The following is a 22,946-nucleotide window of genomic DNA, read 5'->3' on the forward strand; positions in this document are numbered from 1 at the left end:
GGAGAGGGCGTGTCCAACCTGGATATCCTTATCCTGCGGCTGGAGAGGAACGTTCCACAGCCATCATGGATGGCTTGGTGACACAGTGGTTAGCACTGCTGCCTAATAGCGTCAGGGACCCGGGTTCAATTCCAACCTCGGATGATCGTCTGTGTGAAGCTTACAAATTCTCTCTGTGTCTGCGTGGGTTTCCTCCGGGTGCTTCGGTTTCATCCTACAGCCCAAAGATGTGCAGGTTAGGTGGATTGGCCATGCTAAATTCCCCCTTGGTGGAGTTACAGGGTTGGGGAGATAGGGTGGGAGAGTGGGCTTGGATGGGGTCTCTAGGTCGGGTAGGTGCAGCCTCGATGAGCTGAATGGCCTCATTCTGCACCGTAGGGATTCTATGACCAGACGGTGCATGGAGCTGATCGATTGACCTTCAGGTGGGGAGATTGTAAGGGGACATAATCCAAAGCTGAAAGAGAGGGATGTTAAAAGGGTGTATAAATTGTTATGAATTGCTCATGTTTGTTGAACTTTGTGTCCTCGTACAGCATGAAGGTAGAGTATGGCCATGTCACGCCCTTTATTGTTTGTCTCCTGCGCAGGCGGACCTTGGCCTGCTCTGACCATCAGCCCTGAGGGACCCACATTAGCAGCTGAGGAAGAAGGGGAAGTCTCAGAGTGTGTAACCTTTTCCTGCATCAAGCACAACACAGTTGCTGACACCTTGGCAGGGATTAATGTGCCGGGACAAGGACAAGGCACAACCTGGTGGGCCCACTTCACAATCACAACAGCTGCTGGAGAGAATGTAACCCAGCTGGTTCACTAATGTCCTTTAGGGAAAGAAATCTGCCGCCCTTACCTGGTCTGGCCTACATGTGACTCCAGACCCACAGCAATGTGGTTGACTTTTAAATGCCCGCTGAAGTTCCACTCAGTTGAAGGGAAATTAGGGATAGGAAATTAATGCTGGCCTTGCCCACATGCCATGAATGAATTTTATAAAAGCAGGCATTGGGCAGTCGGAGGAGTGAGGTGATCCAGAATATGGGGCGAAATTCTCCCCCAACGGCGGGATGTCCGCCGACTGGCACCAAAGCCAGCGCCAATCAGATGGGCATCGCGCCGGCCCAAAGGTGCGGAATGCTCCGCATCTTTGGCGGCCTAGCCCCAACATTGAGGGGCTAGGCCGACGCCGGAGGGATTTCCGCCCCGCCAGCTGGCGGAAATGGCGTTTGTTTCCCCGCCAGCTGGCGCGGAAATGCGGCGCATGCACGGGAGCGTCAGCGGCCGCTGTCAGTTTCCCGGCACATGCGTGGGAGCGTCAGCGGCCGCTGTCAGTTTCCCGCACATGCGCAGTGGGGAGAATCTCTTCCGCCTCCGCCATGGTGGAGGCCGTGGCGGAGGCGGAAGGGAAAGAGTGCCCCCACGGCACAGGCCCGCCCGCGGATCGGTGGGCCCCGATCGCAGGCCAGGCCACCGTGGGGGCACCCCCCGGGGTCAGATCGCCCCGTGCCCCCCCCGCAGGACCCCGGAGCCCGCCCACGCCGCCTGGTCCCGCCGGTAAATACCAGGTTTGATTTACGCCGGCGGGACAGGCAATTTCTGGGCGGGACTTCGGCCCATCCGGGCCGGAGAATCCAGCGGGGGGTCCCGCCAACCGGCGCGGCCGGATTCCCGCCCCCGCCCAATCTCCGGGAGCGGAGACTTCGGCGGGGGCGGGGGCGTGATTCACGGCGGCCAACGGCCATTCTCCGACCCGGCAGGGGGTCGGAGAATGACGCCCCTGATTCTCATTCAAATGATGAGCCTCTGGAGTCATCCATGAGGCAGCTGATGCCGGAGTTACAGCAGAAGATATGTGGAGATTTGGCTGGTATTCCAGAGGGGTTATGTGTCCTGGCCTGAACTGTGGAGGTGTCCATCCACCCATGTGCGCTGCAGTCACTTCAGAGCACCAAGCTTGTTCTATGGACAGACTGGCAACTGTCCTGAAGGGGCAAATCCAGCAAATTGGATAAGCATATGGATAATAATGGCATAGTGTAGGTTAGATGGCTTTTGTTTCGGTGCAACATCGTGGGCCGAAGGGCCTGTACTGCGCTGTATTGTTCTATGTTCTATGTTCTATTGCAGAAGCAACCGTAGCTCGGTCTTGTCATGACATGCAAACATGCAGCTAATGAACACATAGAATAGGACAGGACCAATGAGCAGTCAGGACACTCAGGGATGGTATCTCGCTATAAAAGGGATGAGGCACTCACACCCCGCCTCTTTCCACAGACCAACATTTACAGAGTGAGACAGGGTGTATCCTCAGCATCACACCCCAGCACATGGCTTAGAGCAAGGCTGGTTCAGTTGGACTGAGTTACTACATTTAGATTAGCAGAGAGTCAAATTCATTGAGAACTGTGCTAATAGTTCAATAAAACACATTTTGCTCAAAACTGCATCAAGTGGCAGCTTGTGTTTTTCCAAATTACTCAACACAACAGGTCTGACTCTGAGCTCAGGGCCCAGAGCCAGGGTAACAGGGCGACTGGGAGCCTGGGCATTGAGCCAGTTCCTAGTCCCTCTCAGGGAGGCAGGGAGGCCCAATCGGTCCCCATGCTGGAGGTCAGTAGCAGCTGCTACCATCTGGAAGCCCCTTTTCTTCTTCACTCCTTCACCATTGGCACAGTCCACTTTGATTGCCAATGCGACAGCAGGGCCTCCTGCAGCTCGGCAGGAGTTTTCTAACATGGTGGGGCCCTCAAAGCCTTACCCGCATAGAGGATGCCTGCCAAAGGCAACCAGGGCAAGTGGGCAAACAGATCAGCAGCCTCTCTCCAGTGCAGCTGAAAGCGAGGGGGAAGGGAGCACACCGCACGAGAAAATGGGAGAGATTTAGAAAGATTGCCCAGAAGGTACAAACCAGTTCACATGGGTGTGTGCAGAATATGTATCCTTCAGAGGACCAGTGGCCATTTGTCAATATGTGCTTGGTAACCATCATTCAGAGATCAAGTAGATTAGTTATGCTTTGGGAAATAATGGGAGATGATGTGCATGCCGACTCCTTTGTGAAGGTGTGTCAGGATGCAGCGATGATTCTGAGATGGAGACGGTGATTATTCTGACAGAATTTCAGAAAATACCTCGTTGTGCAGGTGGGAAGAAATAGAACCGCTGGGAGCATCAGAGGTCACAACTGCTTGACCTGTGGAAACTCTGTATTATCCACGCATCCAGTGTGCAACATGTGCAGGCCCTTACATCCCATTAGGATGTTCCCTCACCTCCTCATCGACTTCACCATCAGGGGAATGACCACTATCTTGTGGCCTCGTTCTCCAGTGAATTTTCTCTGAATTGTGATGCTGGAAAGAACACAGCACACAATGCCCATCAGTGGATATTCTGGATGGAACAAACTGCCATGCTCCTCCTGATCCATCCAGGAATTGGAACATCACCTTTAGCAGCCCAATTGCTCAATGATGGTTGTGGCATGGCTGTGTTTGTTACCTCCTCCCTGCGTGTATTCTGGGGGCCCTGGCTGGGGTCAGGATCCACTTCTTCAAAAGGTGGCTCTTAGAATTCCATCAAAATTCCTACAGTGCCGAAGGAGGTCATTCGACCTATTGAGTCTGCACTGATCCTCTGAAAGAGCCCCTTACCTAGGCCCATTCCCCCACCCTACCTCTGCAACCCTGCCTAACCTGCACGTCTCTGGACACTAAGGATAACTTTTCATGTCCAATACACATAACTTGCACATCTTTGGACTGTGGGAGAAAACCAGAGCCTCTGCAGGAAACCCACGCAGGCAGAGGGAGAAAGTGCAAACTGCACACAGACAGTCACCCGAGGCTGGAATTGAACCTGGGTCACTGGTGCTGTGAGGCAGCAGTGCTAACCATTGTGCCATCATGCCGCCATGTCTTGTCACCCAACAGTCAATCCTCCAATGCATCAGGTCCATTAAACATGTCTGGAATCTGGGAGTTCCTGAGAATGCAGGAGTTTTGGAGTCTGCACATGTATTGAGTGCAGACCTACATAATTCTTCAATGGTAGCTATAGACTAACTGGATATTTAAAGAGTGCTAGCCCTTCCTGTTTCTAGGCTGGCCTGCTCGACCCTTTGTGATGACATGTGTGCAATGTGAACCCTGGGCAATTCTGTGGTCAGAGCAAAAAACATCTGGTTTGGTCAAGTTAACAGTGGTGGTTGATGCAGAATGTAAAGTACTGACCTGCCATTTGGAACATTTCATCAATGAAGATATTAACACAGTGGTGGTCAGCAGGCTGCATTATTCCACTGAGCTCTCCATATGCATCTGAAGGTCCAGGAACAAAGAAACTTAGCATCACAGTCACCTTCATGTTGGCTGGCATTGGATGACTACACACACTATCTCCACTGCCAGCAGCTCACAGACAGGGGTCACTGTTGCTCCAGATAGCCTGAGTCTCCTCTGGCACTGTGCCTTAGTCAACTGAAGATAACTCATTCTCTCCCAATGTACTCGAGTGTGAGAATAAGATCTTGTTCTCTGTCTCCATGGTTGTAGCATCTTGCTTTCCACAGTCGCCTGACCTTATGCAGATCTGCCACCCTCATGCAGCTGAAGTATATCCTATCCAGATCATCTGGCCTTCTCCCTCTCCTTCTCGATCTCCCTCTCCTTCTCGATCTACCTCTCCCTCTCCTCCCTCTCCCTCTCCTTCTTCTGCCTCTCCTTCTTCTCCCTCTCCTTCTTCTCCCTCTCATTCTCAATCTCCCTCTCTTTCTCAATCTCCCTCTCCCTCTCCTCCCTCTCCTTCTTCTGCCTCTCCTTCTTCTGCCTCTCCTTCTTCTGTCTCTCCTTCTTCTGTCTCTCCTTCTTCTCCCTCTCCTTCTCGATCTACCTCTCCCTCTCCTCCCTCTCCTTCTTCTGCCTCTCCTTCTCAATCTCCACTCCCTCTCCTTCCTCTCCTCAATCTCCCTCTCCTCCCTCTCCTTCTCAATCTCCCTCTCCCTCTCCTCCCTCTCCTTCTTCTGCCTCTCCTTCTTCTGCCTCCCCTTCTTCTGCCTCTCCTTCTTCTGCCTCCCCATCTTCTGCCTCTCCTTCTGCCTCTCCTTCTTCTCCCTCTCCTTCTCCTTCTTGATCTCCTCCTTCTCCCCCTTACTGGAAGATATGACTCCCCTTCTTCCTCACCATCTCCTCCCTCTTCGAGCAGCTTGTCCTCATCTATGTTGCCTCTGCTCAATCTCCCCCCCCCCCATGCTTCAGGCCAATGGTATTGTTCAAACCAGACAGGGCGAGCTTCATGTCAGGCACTAATTGCACAAGACTGCAGGCTAACTTTAGTCTTAAAACACCAAATAATCCACTCATGACACATCTATTAATAACAGCTGCTAACACCACACACAGCAGCCTGAACTGCTGAGGTCAAACAAAAAAACCTAACTGTTACATTTTAACTGGCTCTCAAACCCAAGCATTGAGAGAGCAGGGTTCACCCGGGTTTCTGACCTCCCTCTGACCTCTCTGAGAATGCTGTGATGCCCAATAACAGACAGAAGGGAAGGCGGTGAATGGGGAAAATGATTGCTTTCATTGATATCATTGGATGGAATGATCATAGACAACTCTGGTAGAAAGAGGCTGTTTTCACATCCTTGTCCCTTACTTCCCCTCAGCTACTTCAACACTGCCCTCGTGACATACACTCTGGTGAAATATGTCTGGCTCATGGTTCATGTGGCAGCAATGGCTCCCTGTGAGGAGAATGTGTGTGTGTGTGCAGAGGATATGCGCTTGTCCATGTGTGTGCCCAAGTGGTCCTTGGATATCCCTTGTTGACCCATCCTCTGCGCTCTCATTGCACACTGGGCTAAATCGCTGGCTTTCAAAGCAGACCAAGGCAGGCCAACAGCACGGTTCAATTCCCGTAACAGCCTCCCCGAACAGGCGCTGGAACGTGGGACTCGGGGCTTTTCACAGTAACTTCATTGAAGCCTACTTGTGACAATAAGTGATTTTCATAAAGGGCTGAATGTAGAGCAGACAGTTGAAGACTGAAGGTATCATGGCTGCTTCCAGGATACTGACCTGCGTAATGCCCTGTGGATAGTTACCAGCTGGACCTCGAGGGAGTGAAACCACTTCTGGTTGTGGTACATCTACACATTTACGTGCAGTGTTGGGAGAGCAGTGTGAAGTCCATGCACTCTGGGAAAGCCTGCAATCATGGAAATGTCACATCCTTACCTACTTGCTGGTAAGAGTGTCATGATATACATCAGCATATCATGGTGCAATCACACACACACTGACACACTGATGGACATACAGTAGGACCAACCAGCATACACAACATCGCAGCCAATCACCAGTGAGCGCACACACACTATAAAGGCAGGGGACACCAGAGTTCCCGCTCTTTCTAGCAGCAGCCAGCTCAGAGTACAGAGCTCACAGCCTGCCTCTCAGACATTCACCATGTGCTGAGTGCCTCACCTAGATAGTGATAGGACAGGATCCACAGATAAGCTGGTAATGAACGTACCCAAGCTGACAGTAAGTTATTACAGTTGAGTTGTTAATAAAATAGAGTTACACCATCTAAAGCCGTGTTGACCTGTTTGTAGACCAGAACACCCAACACGACATGGTTCCAGGAGTGGACGCATACTAACCCCTGTGAGACCTACCTGCAACTTATCAGCAATCCACCATCCTGCAGCATAGAGAACATCAACCCTCCGCCGCCTCTACACATCGCTGGCAATCTCGGGGTGAATTGGAAGCTTTTTAAACAGAGCTTCCAGCTCTTCCTAGAGGCCACAGACAGGGAGAATGCATCGGACACCAGGAAGATTGCCCTTCTTCTCTCCACGGCAGGGCAACACGCCATCCACATCTTTAACTCCCTTATATTCGCAGACGGCGAGGACAAAACCAAATACAAGATGGTGCTCCTAAAATTTGATGAACACTTCAGCGTTGAAGTAAACGAAAGCTTCGAAAGGTACCTGTTCCAGCAGCGCCTGCAGGGTAAGGACAAGCCTTTCCAGTCTTATTTAACGCACCTCCGCATCCTCGCACAGTCCTGCGGCTATGGGCCCACCTCTGACTCCATGATACGCGACCAGATAGTTTTCGGGGTCATGTCGGACATCCTGCGCCAGCAGTTCCTTAAAATCAAGCAACTCACCCTAGCGACGGCCATCGAGATCTGCGTCCTGCATGAGAACGCCACCAGCCGGTACTCACACATCCAGGCGGCTGAAACGGCGCGGCAGGGGCCCCACGAGGCGGAGTGGGTCCAGACGATTGAGTACCTCCCGGCCCATGGCCCGGAGGAGGGCGGCCGTTTCGCGTGCTTTCTGAGGCCTCCCGCGCTTGTACGCGCCAAAAGAGGGGACGTTGACACGGAGGAACGCAATGCGCAGGTGCGCACTACGCAAGACCGCACCGCGCATGCGCGGTGGCGCAACGAATGCACTGACGTCATGACGTGCGGCAACTGTGGCTCCACCCATTTAAAGCGGCAATGTCCGGCCAAAGCGCGACAATGCCTACACTGTGGCAGGTTTGGCCACTATGCTGCCTGCTGTCGAGCACCTCAGCCTGCCAACTCGCAACAGTTTAACCAGCCTCGCAGAAATGTTCGGGCAATTCTACCCACATTCACCGAGTCTGATCCTGATATCATACAGACCAGGGACACTGAGGACAGGGAGCCCCTCCGCATTGCTGTCATCAACAAGAACAAGCTGTCCCCGAGTCGAACACACCAGCCGTTGTCGGTGCACAGCATTGATCCGGACGATGAGTGGTGTGCCACCCTGACGGTCAACCGATCCCAGATCAGATTCCGCCTGGACACTGGTGCTTCCGCAAATCTCCTCGCATGGTCAGCATTTCAAACCCTGAGGGTCAAGCCATCAATTCTTCCATCCATCTGTCAACTGGTCGACTATAATGGCAACGTCATCCCCGCCACAGGGTCGTGCCAACTCGAAGTGACGCACAACTCGCGTAAAGCCATCCTACCCTTTGAGATCGTGAGCTCTTCAAAGGACACTCTGCTAGGCGCACAGGTGTGCAAACTCCTCCACCTCATTCAGCGAGTACACTCTCTCTCTCCAGAAGGCACATCTGACTTCTAAGATGCGGAATTCAGGGTGCAACTAAACTCAATCCTCTCTCACAACCAGGATTCTTTCGAAGGCATGGGTACACTGCCCTACACATACAAAATTCTGCTCAAACAGGGTGCCACCCCGGTAGTTCATGCACCTCGCAGAGTCCCAGCACCCCTCAATGACCGCCTCAAGCAGCAGCTGCAGGACCTTCAGGACCAAGGAGTGCTTTCCCGGGTGACGGAGCCAACTGCATGGGTCAGCTCCATGGTGTGCGTCAAGAAGCCTTCCGGCAAGCTCCGGATCTGTATAGACCCGAAAGACTTAAATCGCAATATAATGAGGGAACATTACCCTATACCCAAACGTGAGGAGATCACGTGCGAGATGGCTCAGGCAAAAATATTCACCAAGCTTGATGCCTCAAAGGGCTTCTGGCAGATTCAATTGGATCAGTCCAGCAGGAAGCTGTGTACCTTCAATGCTCCATTTGGCAGATACTGCTACAATAGGATGCCATTTGGAATCATATCGGCCTCTGAAGTTTTCCATCGCATCATGGAACAGATGATGGAGGGCATCGAAGGCGTGCGCGTCTATGTGGACGATATCATAATTTGGTCTAACACACCGCAGGAGCATATCAGTCACCTCCAACGCGTCTTTCAACGGATACGGGACCAGGGCCTGCGCCTTAACAGAGCCAAATGTTCTTTTGGCCAAACCGAGCTAAAGTTCTTGGGGGACCACATCTCCCGGTTGGGCGTGCGGCCGGATGCCGACAAGGTGGCAGCCATCACGGCCATGCAGAAGCCCACAGACAAGATGGCGGTGCTATGCTTTCTAGGAATGGTCAACTTCCTGGGAAAATTCATCCCTAACCTCGCTTCCCACACCACAGCTCTCCGGCACCTTGTCAGGGAGACAACTGAATTCCAGTGGCTTCCCACCCACCAGTGTGAATGGGAGGAGCTCAAGGTCAAGCTCACCACCGCCCCGGTACTGGCGTTTTTCGATCCTGCAAGGGAGACGGAAATCTCGACTGACACCAGCCATTCCGGCATTGGGGCGGTCCTCCTGCAATGAGATGACGCCTCATCATGGGACCCTGTCGCCTATGCGTCACGGGCCATGACCCCCACAGAGCAGCGCTATGCGCAAATTGAGAAGGAGTGCCTAGGCCTGTTCACTGGCGTTGACAAGTTGCACGACTATGTGTATGGCCTTCCCCAGTTCACTGTGGAGACCGACCATCGCCCGCTGGTTGGCATCATCCAAAAGGACCTTAATGACATGATCCCTCGCCTCCAGCGCATTCTGCTCAAACTCTGGAGGTATGACTTCCAACTTGTATACACCCCGGGTAAGGACCTGATCATAGCAGACGCTCTGTCCAGGGCAGTCAACACACCATCCGACTCTGAGGGGTTCGTTTGCCAAGTCGACGCACATGTAGCCTTCACTTCTGCCAATCTGCTGGCCACTGACGAACGCCTTGCCCACATTCGACGTGAGACTGCGGCCGACCCCCTTCTGCAACGTGTGATGCGCCACATGACGGACGGGTGGCTCAAGGGACAATGCCCACAGTTTTACAACATTCAGGATGACCTGGCGGTCGTGGATGATGTCTCCTGAAGCTGGACCGCATTGTGATACCACACAGCATGCACCGGCTTGTCTTAGAACAGCTGCACGAAGGCCATCTCGGCGTTGAGAAGTGCCGGCGGAGGGCCCGAGAGGCTGTGTACTGGCCGGGAATAAGTGAGGACACTGCCAACACTGTGCTCAATTGCCCCACCTGTCAGCGGTTTCAGCCGGCACAACCCCGTGAGACCCTTCAGCCCCATGAGTTGGTCACGTCCCCCTGGCCGAAGGTGGGCGTGGACCTGTTCCATGCACTCGGCAGGGACTACATCATCATCATCGATTACTTTTCCAGCTATCCTGAGGTCATATGCCTGCACGACACCACGTCATCGGCTGTTATCTGGGCCTGTAAGGAGACCTTTGCTCGCCACGGCATTCCGCTCACCATGATGTCAGACAATGGCCCCTGCTTTGCGAGTCAGGAATGGTCTTCCTTCGCTAGTGCATACAACTTTGCACACGTGACGTCCAGTCCCCTGCACCCTCAGTCAAATGGCAAAGCAGAGAAGGGCGTCCACATTGTAAAATGGCTCCTCTGCAAGGCTGCTGATGCAGGATCTGACTTCAACCTCACCTTGCTGGCCTATCGCTCGGCCCCACTGTCCACGGTCCTATCGCCGGCCCAGCTGCTTATGGGTCGCACTCTCAGGATCACTGTGCCATCCATTCACGTCCCAGACCTCGACCATGCTCCGGTACTTCGGCGGATGCAACAAGAGCGTGAGCAACACAAGGCGGCTCATGATGTTCGGGCGACTGATCTTCCTGCCCTGGTGCCTGGAGATCATGTTCGCATACATCTTCCGGAGGGTGGCTGGTCGGCAACCGCTGAGTTCTTAGACAGGTGGCTCCCTGCTCGTTTCTGGTTCGCTTGCCTGATGGCTCCATTCGCCACCTCAATCGGCGTGCCCTTCGTCTGGTTCCACGCTCGCTATGAAATTCTGCACCGGTGCCACGCCCTCCTGTTGTCCCTAACATGGACTTTGTTGAGCTTCCGGATACCCTGCCTCCTCCTCACTCGACCGTGGCCCGGCCCATTCCTCAGCCGGTGGATCCTGAACCACCCTTGAGGCGGTCAACCCGAAGACTTGATTTATAAACCTTGCACTATTGGACTCACTGACTTGTTCTGCCGTACTGTTTCAGAGTTTTTCATCGTTTGTTAATAGCATTTGTTTCATTCTTGGTGTAACATAGTTTTCCTCTGCACCTGGCACCTTCCCATGTATATAGCATAGCCACATGTACATATTGATGTAAATAATGCACACACATGATCAGACAAACTCACTACACTTTATTTATTCTCATGTAGGCACATATTCTTTGCGAAAAGGGGGGATATCATGGTATACATCAGCATATCATGGTGCAATGACACACACACTGACACACTGATGAACATACAGTAGGACCAATCAGCATCCACAACATCGCAGCCAATCACCAGTGAGAGCACACGCACTATAAAGACAGGGGACACCAGAGTTCCCGCTCTTTCTAGCAGCAGCCAGCTCAGAGCACAGAGCTCACAGCCTTCCTCTCAGACAGTCACCATGTGCTGAGTGACTCACCTAGACAGTGATAGGACAGGATCCACAGATAAGCTGGTAATGAACGTACCCAAGCTTACAGTAAGTTATTACAGTTGAGGTGTTAATAAAATAGAGTTACACCATCTCCAGCCGTGTTGACCTGTTTGTAGACCAGAACACCCAACACGACAAAGAGAGAATGAAATATTTGTGGCCCTGCCCGCATATAAAGGGCATATTTACCGACCATCCCGCCGCGTGTTTTTTGGCAGAGGAGCCGTCCCGCCAGCGGATCTACCGGTCCCGCTGTTGTCACCGGGATTTCCCATTGACAGAACCCTTCACCGCTGGGAAACTCGTGCGCTGGCGTGGGACTGGAATTCCCCGCCGGCCTGAAGCCCAGAATGTCAATGAGTTCTTTTACACAATGACAGACAACAAACTCCTCGATGTTGAAAATATCATCTGATCCAGCCTGGAAGGAGGCCGATGTGGAAACATTCATGGCCCAGTCACCGTCACAACCACTGACAATATCTTCTTCATTCTTCTTCGACGTGCAGCTCTGCCTGTACATGTGGCAGATTCCACTACCACCTATTTTATAAAACAGACATTGCACATGCTTCCCTGCTGAGGTGAAGAGAAGACAATTGCTCCCTGAAGCCCCTCAGTGAAAGTGGGATCCTGCTGAAAGCCCTTCCTCCCCCAGCTTCCTCTTTGAGTAAGTTGTCCTCCTCTGTGTTGCCTCTGCTCAATCTCCCTGGCATGCTGCAGACTAGAGAGATTAGTAATACAGCACCCATCGCTGAGCGAGCAAGTGTTCTGAGCAGAAGTCTTGCAGTGAGAATCAAGGCCTTTCTCATGTTGACATCACACCCTGCAAACTTCACCAACTTTAAATGGCTTTGCAAACCACCAAACACTCCGACTAACGCAGCAACAGGCAATAAAAATCAATTAGCATCGAACCTGAAAGGAGTTTACCATCCCTTTAAAGAGTGCTGTTGGATGCTCATTCTGGCTGCTGAATGCACGCTGACTGTGTGAGGTTAGGAGACGGCTTTAGCTGGAGAGGTGAGGTTGAAATGGCATTGCAGTTACAGACTGAATTATGTCACCACCGATCTACCCTGCACTCCAGGTGCACATTCACAACACCCACATTATTGATCAACCTAAAATGGCGTCTTGACATAGCATGCATCAGAGGCGTGCATATGTGGCATGGACGCTATCTTGGGTCAAGAATGGCCCACAGAGCACAGAAAATGTGGGTGCTACACATCTAAATTTGTGGCCCAAATCTTTATTCAATTTCTTTTTTTTTACAGAACTCAGGGAGCAAATGTGATTTTTGATGAACCTTCAGTCAAGACCCAGTTCCAGGATGGCAAACAGAGGCAAATTGGCACCACCCTCGACATGGGCATTACTCACTGGAATCTGTTACTAGTTGAACCCTGGCATTACCAGGCAACTGGTGGGTAATGGAATAGGATTTGTTTTTCTGAGACAATAGAGGGGTGATGACCCACCAGATAACCAGTGCCCTCCCTTGTGGTTGAGGCTTTGAGATGAGGCTGAGAGTGGAGGCCGATGTTTCTCTCAGGGAACCATTAGTCACCACTTCAATCTGAACACGGAGGTCAGATTGGCAACGGACTATGAACACATCTAATCCCTTCCCCCTCCTTCTTTCGCAGGAAATGACACTGGATGCCGTGGTTATTGCTTCAGCTCAACTTGATATAATCAACGGAAATTCTAAAGCAAGACATGACTCTGCCATTTTATCACAGCGCACAGTGCAAACAGGACACGTTTTACAACAAGAACCTCTTCAGATGGGAAGACAATCCAACAGCACGTCACTTAACACACAATCTCAGTGAGACAAGGAACAGAAAGAAGTCTCTGTAAGTTACTCATTTCATTATTAACTGGGTATGTAACTGCATTTGTATGTGTGAGTGAGTTAGCATGTGTGTTTGTGTACTAGTGTGTGTTCATATTTGTTTATTGTTGTGTATCTGTGTGTTGGTGGCTGAGCTAGCATGTGTGTGTATGTTAGAGCGTATATAGGCACGTGTGTGTATGTTAGTTGTACACTTTAGTCTCTGGTGTCTGTTTCAGTGAGCATTGTGCATGAGTGAATGTGCATATTCAACATGCATGTGTGTGTACGCATAAAATGTATGTGTGTGTTAATGTGTCAGGGTTGATGTTTATGGGGTCAGTATTAACTCAAAACTTGGCTGCCTATATCCCCTGTCACATTGATGCATGTTAACCCTATGTTTCCTTAGCTGCCCTCCTCCATCCCAACAACACTTCGCAATCTCTGTAACCTCCTCCATCCCAACAGTCCTTCCCCAACACTGTGCCCTCCTCCATCCCAACAACCCTTCGCCATCTCTGTAACCTTCTCCATCCCATCGTTGTGCCCTCCTCCATGTCTTGATTTTAAAATGCCCATCATAGACGTAAAATACTTCTGTGGCTTCAGCGCTCCCCATCACCGTAGCCTCCCAACAACTCTTCCCCATCACTGTAACCACTGACATCCCAGCAACAGCCCCCCCGCATCACTGTAACCTCCTCCATCCCAGCAACAAACTTCCATCACTGTAACCTCCTCCATCCCAGCAACACACTCCCATCACTGTAACCTCCTCCATCCCAGCAACAAACTTCCATCACTGTAACCTCCTCCATCCCAGCAACACACTCCCATCACTGTAACCTCCTCCATCCCAGCAACACACTCCCATCACTGTAACCTCCTCCATCCCAGCAACATAGCCCCATCACTGTAACCTCCTCCATCCCAGCAACACACTCCCATCACTGTAAACTCCTCCATCCCAGCAACACACTCCCATCACTGTAACCTCCTCCATCCCAGCAACAAACTTCCATCACTGTAACCTCCTCCATCTCAGCAACACACTGCCATCACTGTAAACTCCTCCATCCCAGCAACATAGCCCCATCACTGTAACCTCCTCCATCCCAGCAACACACTCCCATCACTGTAACCTCCTCCATCTCAGCAACACACTGCCATCACTGTAACCTCCTCCATCCCAGCAACACCCCCCATCACTGTAACCTCCTCCATCTCAGCAACACACTGCCATCACTGTAAACTCCTCCATCCCAGCAACATAGCCCCATCACTGTAACCTCCTCCATCCCAGCAACAAACTTCCATCACTGTAACCTCCTCCATCCCAGCAACACACTCCCATCACTGTAACCTCCTCCATCCCAGCAACACACTCCCATCACTGTAACCTCCTCCATCCCAGCAACATAGCCCCATCACTGTAACCTCCTCCATCCCAGCAACACACTCCCATCACTGTAAACTCCTCCATCCCAGCAACATAGCCCCATCACTGTAACCTCCTCCATCCCAGCAACACACTCCCATCACTGTAACCTCCTCCATCCCAGCAACACACTCCCATCACTGTAACCTCCTCCATCCCAGCAACAAACTTCCATCACTGTAACCTCCTCCATCTCAGCAACACACTGCCATCACTGTAAACTCCTCCATCCCAGCAACATAGCCCCATCACTGTAACCTCCTCCATCCCAGCAACACACTCCCATCACTGTAACCTCCTCCATCTCAGCAACACACTGCCATCACTGTAACCTCCTCCATCCCAGCAACACCCCCCATCACTGTAACCTCCTCCATCTCAGCAACACACTGCCATCACTGTAAACTCCTCCATCCCAGCAACATAGCCCCATCACTGTAACCTCCTCCATCCCAGCAACACACTGCCATCACTGTAAACTCCTCCATCCCAGCAACATAGCCCCATCACTGTAACCTCCTCCATCCCAGCAACACACTCCCATCACTGTAACCTCCTCCATCCCAGCAACAAACTTCCATCACTGTAACCTCCTCCATCTCAGCAACACACTGCCATCACTGTAAACTCCTCCATCCCAGCAACATAGCCCCATCACTGTAACCTCCTCCATCCCAGCAACACACTCCCATCACTGTAACCTCCTCCATCCCAGCAACAAACTTCCATCACTGTAACCTCCTCCATCCCAGCAACACACTCCCATCACTGTAACCTCCTCCATCCCAGCAACATAGCCCCATCACTGTAACCTCCTCCATCCCAGCAACACACTCCCATCACTGTAACCTCCTCCATCCCAGCAACACACTCCCATCACTGTAACCTCCTCCATCCCAGCAACACACTCCCATCACTGTAACCTCCTCCATCCCAGCAACAAACTTCCATCACTGTAACCTCCTCCATCCCAGCAACACACTCCCATCAGTGTAACCTCCTCCATCCCAGCAACATAGCCCCATCACTGTAACCTCCTCCATCCCAACAACACACTCCCATCACTGTAACCTCCTCCATCCCAGCAACAAACTCCCCTCACCATAACCTCCTCCATCCCAGCAAAATTTCCTCCATCACTGTAACCTCCTCCATCCCAGCAAAACACTCCCATCACTGTAAGCTCCTCCGTCCCTACATCCCCTCCGCCATCACTGTAACCGCCTCTATCCCTACATCCGCTCCGCCCTCACTGTAACCTTCTGCATCCCAACAACCCTTCACCATCGCTGTCACCTCCTCCATTCCAACATCCCTTCACCATCACCCTAACCTCCTCCATCCCAGCAACGCTTCCTCCATCACTATAACCTCCGCCATTCCAGCAACATACCCCCATCACTGTAATTTCCTCCATCTCAACAATCCTTCCCCATCACTGTAACTTCCATTGCAAAGACAGTTGCCCCATCTCTGTGCCCTCCTCCATCTCAACAACCCTTCCCCATCTCTGTAACGTCCTCCTCTCCATCGTTCCTTCCCCATCACTGTGCCCTCCTCCATCCCAATGGCCTTTCCCCATCACTGTGACCTCCTCCATCCCAAAGACCCTTCCCCATCACTGTGCCTCCTCCATCCCAACATCCCTTTCCAATCACTGTAACCTCGTCCATTCCAACAGGCCTTCCCCATCACTTTAACCTCGTCCATCTCAACAAGACATCCCCATCATTGTAACCTCCTCTGACCTAATTACCCTTCCCCATCACTGTAACCGCCTCCATCCTAACGACCACTCCCCCTCTCTGGAACTTCCTGCATCCCAATAACATCCCACAATCAATGTAACCTCCACCAAACCAACAATTCTTCCCCTTCGTTGAAACCTCCCCTTCACTGTAAACTCCTCCATCCCAACAACCCTTCCCCCATCACTGTGACCTCCTCCATCCCAATGACCCTTCCCCATCACTGTGACCTCCTCCACCCCAACAACCTTTCCACCATCACTGTGACCTCCTCCATCCCAACAACCCTTCCACCATCACGGTGACATCCTCCATCCCAACAACCCTTCCTCAACTCTGTGACCTCCTGTATCCCAACGTCCCTTTCCTATCACTGTAACCTCGTTCATCCCAAGAGGCCTTCCCTATCCCAACAACACATCCCCATCGTGGAAACCTCCTCTGTCCCAAATACTCTTCACATCGTTGTAAGCTCCTCCAGGTCAACAACCCTTCCCCATCACTGTAACCTCCTTCATCCCAACAACACATCCCCAACAATGTAACCTCCTCCTTCCCAACACCCCTTCATCCATCACTGTAACCTCCTCGCTCCCAAAGACCATTCCCCATAACTCTATCCTCCTCCATCCCAACAACATCCCCCCATCTCTGTAACCTCCTCCACCCCATTAACCCATCCCCATCATTGTGACCACCTCCATCCCAATGACCCTTCCCCATCAATGTGACCTCCTCCATCCCAACACCCCTTCCCTCCTCACTGTAACCTCCTCCATCCCAACACCCTTTCTCCGATCACTGTATCCTCCCTCCTAATAGGCCTTCCCCATCACTGTAACCTCCTCCATCCCAACAACACATCCCCATCGTTGTAACCTTCTCTGTTCCAATTACCCTTCCCCATCACTGTAACCTCTTACATCCTAACGACCGCTTCCCATCACTGGAATCTCCTGCATCCCAACAACATCCCCCATCACTGTAATCTCCTCCACACCAACAATTCTTCCCCATCACTGTAACCTCCCCCATTCCAAAGGCCCTTCCCCATCTCTGTAACCTCCTCCATCCCAACGACCCTTCCACCCCATCACTCTGACCTCCTCCATCCCAATCACCCTTCGCCATCACTGTAACCTCCTGAATCTCAATAACCCTCCCCATCACTATGACCTCCTCCATCCCAATAATCCTTCCTCATCACTGTAACCTCCCACTTCACACCACCATCTCTGCAACCTCCTCCATCCCAAAATCCCTTTCCCTTCACTGTAACCTCGTCCATTCCAACAGGCCTTCCCCATCACTGTAACCTCCCCAACGTCCTTTCCCCATCACTGTGACCTCCTCTATCCTAACGTCCCTTCCCTTTCACTGTAACCTCATCCATCCCAACAACACATCCCCATCGTTGTAACCTCCTCTGCCCCAATTACTCTTCACATCGTTGTAAACTCCTCCATCTAAATGACCCTTCCCCATCAATGTGACCTCCTCCATCCCAACATCCCTCTTCCCCCCCACTGTAACCTTCTCATTCCTAACACCCCTTCATCCATCACTGTAACCTACTCCATCCCAATGACCCTTCCCCATCAATGAGACCTCCTCCATCCCAACATCCCTTTCCCATCACTGTAACCTCGTCCATTCCAACAGGGCTTCCCCATCACTGTAAACTCATCCATCTCAACGACCCTTCCTCATCACTGTGACCTCCTCCATTCCAACAATCCCACTCCATCATTGTAACCTCCTCCATTCCAGCAACACTTCCTCCATCACTGTAATCTCCTCCATCCCAGCAACACTTCCTCCATCACTGTAACCTCCTCCGTCCCAGCAACATACTCCTATCACTGTAATCTCCTCCATCCCAGCAACACACTCCATCACTGTAACCTCCTCCATCCTAACAACCCTTCCACCCCTTCACTCTGACCTCCTCCATCCCAATAATCCTTCCTCATCACTGTAACCTCCCACGTCCGACCACCATCTCTACAAACTCCTCTATCTCAACAACCCTTCGCCATCTCTGTAACCACCTCCATCCCAATGTCCCTTCCCCATCACTGCGACCTCCTCCATCGCAACGACCCTTCCCCATCACTGTGACCTCCTCCATCGCAACGGCCCTTCTCCATCACTGTGACTTCCTCCATCCCAACAAACCTTCCACCATCACTGTGACTTCCTCTATCCCAACAATCCTTCCACCATCACTGTGACTTCCTCCATCCCAACAACCCTTCCCAATCACTGTGACCTCCTCCATCCCAAATATCCTTCCCCATCACTGTGACCTCCTCCATACCAACAAAACTTCCACCATCACTGAGACCTCCTCCATCCAAACAACACATCCCCATCACTGTAACCTCCTCTGTCCCAATTATTCTTCACATCATTGTAACCTCCCCCATGTCAACAACCCTTCCCCATCACTGTAACCTCCTTCATCCCAACAACACATCCCCAACAATGTAACCTCCTCCTTCCCAACACCCCTTCATCCATCACTGTAACCTCCTCGCTCCCAAAGACCATTCCTCATAACTCTATCCTCCTCTGTTCCAACAACATACCCCCATCTCTGTAACCTCCTCCACCCCATTAACCCATCCCCCTCATTGTGAAATCCTCCATCCCAATGACCCTTCCCTATCAATGTGACTTCCTCCATCCCAACATCCCTCTTCCACCCCCCCCACTGTAACCTCCTCCATCCCAACACCCTTTCATCTATCACTGTAATCTCCTCCATCCAAATGACCATTCCCCATCAATATGACTTCCTCCATCCCAACATCCCTCTCCCCCCCCCACTGTAACCTCCTCCATCCCAACACCCTTTCATCTATCACTGTAATCTCCTCCATCCAAATGACCCTTCCCCATCAATGTGACCTCCTCCATCCCAACACCCCTCTCCCCCCCCCCCCCCACTGTAACTTCCTCCTTCCTAACACCCCTTCATCCATCACTGTAACCTCCTCCATCCCAACAACACATCCCCATCACTGTAACCTCCTCATCCAATGGCCCTTCCCATCACTGTAACCTCCTCCATCCAATGGCCCTTCCCCATCACTGTGACCTCCTCTATCCCAACAACCCTTGCACCATCACTGTGACCTCCTCCATTCCAACAATCCCACCCCATCATTGTAACCTCCTCCATTCCAGCAACACTTCCTCCATCACTGTAACCTCCTCCATCCCAGCAACAATTCCTCCATCACTGTAATCTCCTCCATCCCAGCAACATACTCCTATCACTGTAATCTCCTCCATCCCAGCAACACACTCCCTCACTGTAACCTCCTCCATCCTAACAACCCTTCCACCCCATCACTCTGACCTCCTCCATCCCAATAATCCTTCCTCATCACTGTAACCTCCCACGTCCGATCACCATCTCTACAAACTCCTCTATCTCAACAACCCTTCGCCATCTCTGTAACCACCTCCACCCCAACGTCCCTTCCCCATCACTGTGACCTCCTCCATCGCAACGACCCTTCCCCATCACTGTGACCTCCTCCATCCCAACAATCCTTCCACCATCACTGTGACTTCCTCCATCCCAACAATCCTTCCCCATCACTGTGACCTCCTCCATCCCAAATATCCTTCCCCATCACTGTGACCTCCTCCATCTCAAAAATGCTTCCACCATCTCTGTGGCCTCCTCCATCCCAACAACCCTTCCCCATCTCTGTAACCTCCTCCATCCCAAAATCCTTTCCCCGTCACTGTAACCTCTTCTATCCCAACATCCCTTTCCTATCACTGTAACCACGTTCATCCCAACAGGCCTTCCCTTTTACTGGAACCTCGTCCATCCCAACAACACATCCCCATCGTTGTAACCTCCTCTGTCCCAATTACTCTTCACATCGTTGTAACCTCCTCCATGTCAACAACACTTCCCCATCACTGTAACCTCCTTCATCCCAACAACACATCCCCAACAATGTAACCTCCTCCTTCCCAACACCACTTCATCCATCACTGTAACCTCCTCGCTCCCAAAGACCACTCCCCATAACTCTATCCTCCTCAATCCCAACAACATACCCCATCTCTGTAAACTCCTCCATCCCAACAGTCCTTCCCCATTACTGTGCCCTCCTCCATCCCAACAATCCTTCGCCATCTCTGTAACCTTCTCCATCCCATTGCTGTGCCCTCCTCCATTCCAACAACCCTTCTCCATCTCTGTAACGTTCTCCACTCCATCATCCCTTCCCCATCACTGTGCCCTCCTCCATCCCAATGGCCTTTCCCCATCACTGTGACCTCCACCATCCCAAAGACCCTTCCCCATCACTGTGACCTCCTCCATCCCAACAAACTCTTCCCCATCTCTGTAACCTCCTCCATCCCAACAACCCTTCCCCCATCACTGTGACCTCCTCCATCCCAACAACCTTTCCACCATCACTGTGACCTCCTCCATCCCAACAACCCTTCCACCATCACAGTGACATCCTCCATCCCAACAATCCTTCCCCATCACTGTGACCTCCTCCATCCCAACAGCCATTTCCCCATCACTGTGACCTCCTCCATCCCAACAACCCTTCCACCATCACTGTGACCTCCTCCATCCCAAAGACCCTTCCCCATCTCTGTAACCTCCTCCATCCCAACAGCCCTTCCACCATCGCTGTGACATCCTCCATCCCAACAATCCTTCCCCATCACTGTGACCTCCTCCATCCCAAAGACCCTTCCCCATCACTGTGACATCCTCCATCCCAACAAACCCTTCCCCATCTCTGTAACCTCCTCCATCCCAATGTACTTTCCCCATCACTGTAACCGCCTCCATCCTAATGACCACTCCCCCTCTCTGGAAACTCCTGCATCCCAATAACATCCCACAATCAATGTAACCTCCACCAAACCAACAATTCTTCCCCTTCGTTGAAACCTCCCCCATCCGAGCAACATACCCCCTTCACTGTAACCTCCTTCATCCCAACAACCCTTCCCAAATCACTGTGAACTCCTCCATCCCAACAGCCCTTCCACCATCGCTGTGACCTCCTACATCCCAACGTCCCTTCCCCATCACTGAGACCTCCTCCATCGCAACGGCCCTTCTCCATCACTGTGACTTCCTCCATCCCAACAAACCTTCCACCATCACTGTGACTTCCTCCATCCCAACAATCCTTCCACCATCACTGTGACTTCCTCCATCCCAACAACCCTTCCCAATCACTGTGACCTCCTCCATCCCAAATATCCCTCCCATCACTGTGACCTCCTCCATACCAACAACACTTCCACCATCACTGAGACCTCCTCCATCCAAACAACACATCCCCATCACTGTAACCTCCTCTGTCCCAATTACTCTTCACATCGTTGTAACCTCCTCCATGTCAACAAACCTTCCCCATCACTGTAACCTCCTTCATCCCAACAACACATCCCCAACAATGTAACCTCCTCCTTCCCAACACCACTTCATCCATCACTGTAACCTCCTCGCTCCCAAAGACCACTCCCCATAGCTCTATCCTCCTCAATCACAACAACATACCCCATCTCTGTAACCTCCTCCATCCCAACAGTCCTTCCCCATTACTGTGCCCTCCTCCATCCCAACAATCCTTCGCCATCTCTGTAACCTTCTCCATCCCATTGCTGTGCCCTCCTCCATTCCAACAACCCTTCTCCATCTCTGTAACGTTCTCCATTCCATCATCCCTTCCCCATCACTGTGCCCTCCTCCATCCCAATGGCCTTTCCCCATCACTGTGACCTCCACCATCCCAAAGACCCTTCCCCATCACTGTGACCTCCTCCATCCCAACAAACCCTTCCCCATCTCTGTAACCTCCTCCATCCCAATGTACTATCCCCATCACTGTAACCACCTCCATCCTAACGACCACTCCCCCTCTCTGGAAACTCCTGCATCCCAATAACATCCCACAATCAATGTAAACTCCACCAAACCAACAATTCTTCCCCTTCGTTGAAACCTCCCCCATCCGAACAACATACCCCCTTCACTGTGACCTCCTCCATCCCAACAACCCTTCCCCATCACTGTGACCTCCTCCATCCCAACAACCCTTCCACCATCACTGTGACCTCCTCCATCCCAAAGACCCTTCCCCACCTCTGTAACCTCCTCCATCCCAACAGCCCTTCCACCATCGCTCTGACCTCCTCCATCCCAACAACCCTTCCACCATCACAGTGACATCCTCCATCCCAACAATCCTTCCCCATCACTGTGACCTCCTCCATCCCAAAGACCCTTCCCCATCTATGTAACCTCCTCCATCCCAACAGCCCTCCCACCATCACTGTGACATCCTCCATCCCAACAATCCTTCCACCATCACAGTGACATCCTCCATCCCAACAATCCTTCCCCATCACTGTGACCTCCTCCATCCCAAAGACCCTTCCCCATCACTGTGACATCCTCCATCCCAACAATCCTTCCCCATCACTGTGACCTCCTCCATCCCAAAGACCCTTCCCCATCACTGTGACATCCTCCATCCCAACAAACCCTTCCCCA

At 51.9% G+C, this 22,946-nt stretch overlaps 1 protein-coding gene and 1 long non-coding RNA gene across 2 annotated transcripts in view; one reads left to right on the forward strand and one right to left on the reverse strand.

Annotated features, from left to right (window-relative positions):
* The window catches only part of LOC140393969 (uncharacterized), a 116,100-nt gene that overhangs the window by 66,173 nt on the left and 26,981 nt on the right, over positions 1 to 22,946 (reverse strand). The window lies entirely within an intron of this gene.
* Positions 13,101 to 22,946, forward strand: part of LOC140393968 (uncharacterized) — a 505,220-nt gene continuing 495,374 nt past the window's right edge. The window contains exon 1 of the mRNA XM_072480674.1: positions 13,101 to 13,220. The gene's annotated coding sequence lies outside the window, so the exon portion shown is untranslated. The remainder of the gene's footprint in view (positions 13,221 to 22,946) is intronic.

This window comes from Scyliorhinus torazame, chromosome 17, assembly GCF_047496885.1.
Source record: "Scyliorhinus torazame isolate Kashiwa2021f chromosome 17, sScyTor2.1, whole genome shotgun sequence".
Lineage (NCBI taxonomy): Eukaryota > Metazoa > Chordata > Chondrichthyes > Carcharhiniformes > Scyliorhinidae > Scyliorhinus > Scyliorhinus torazame.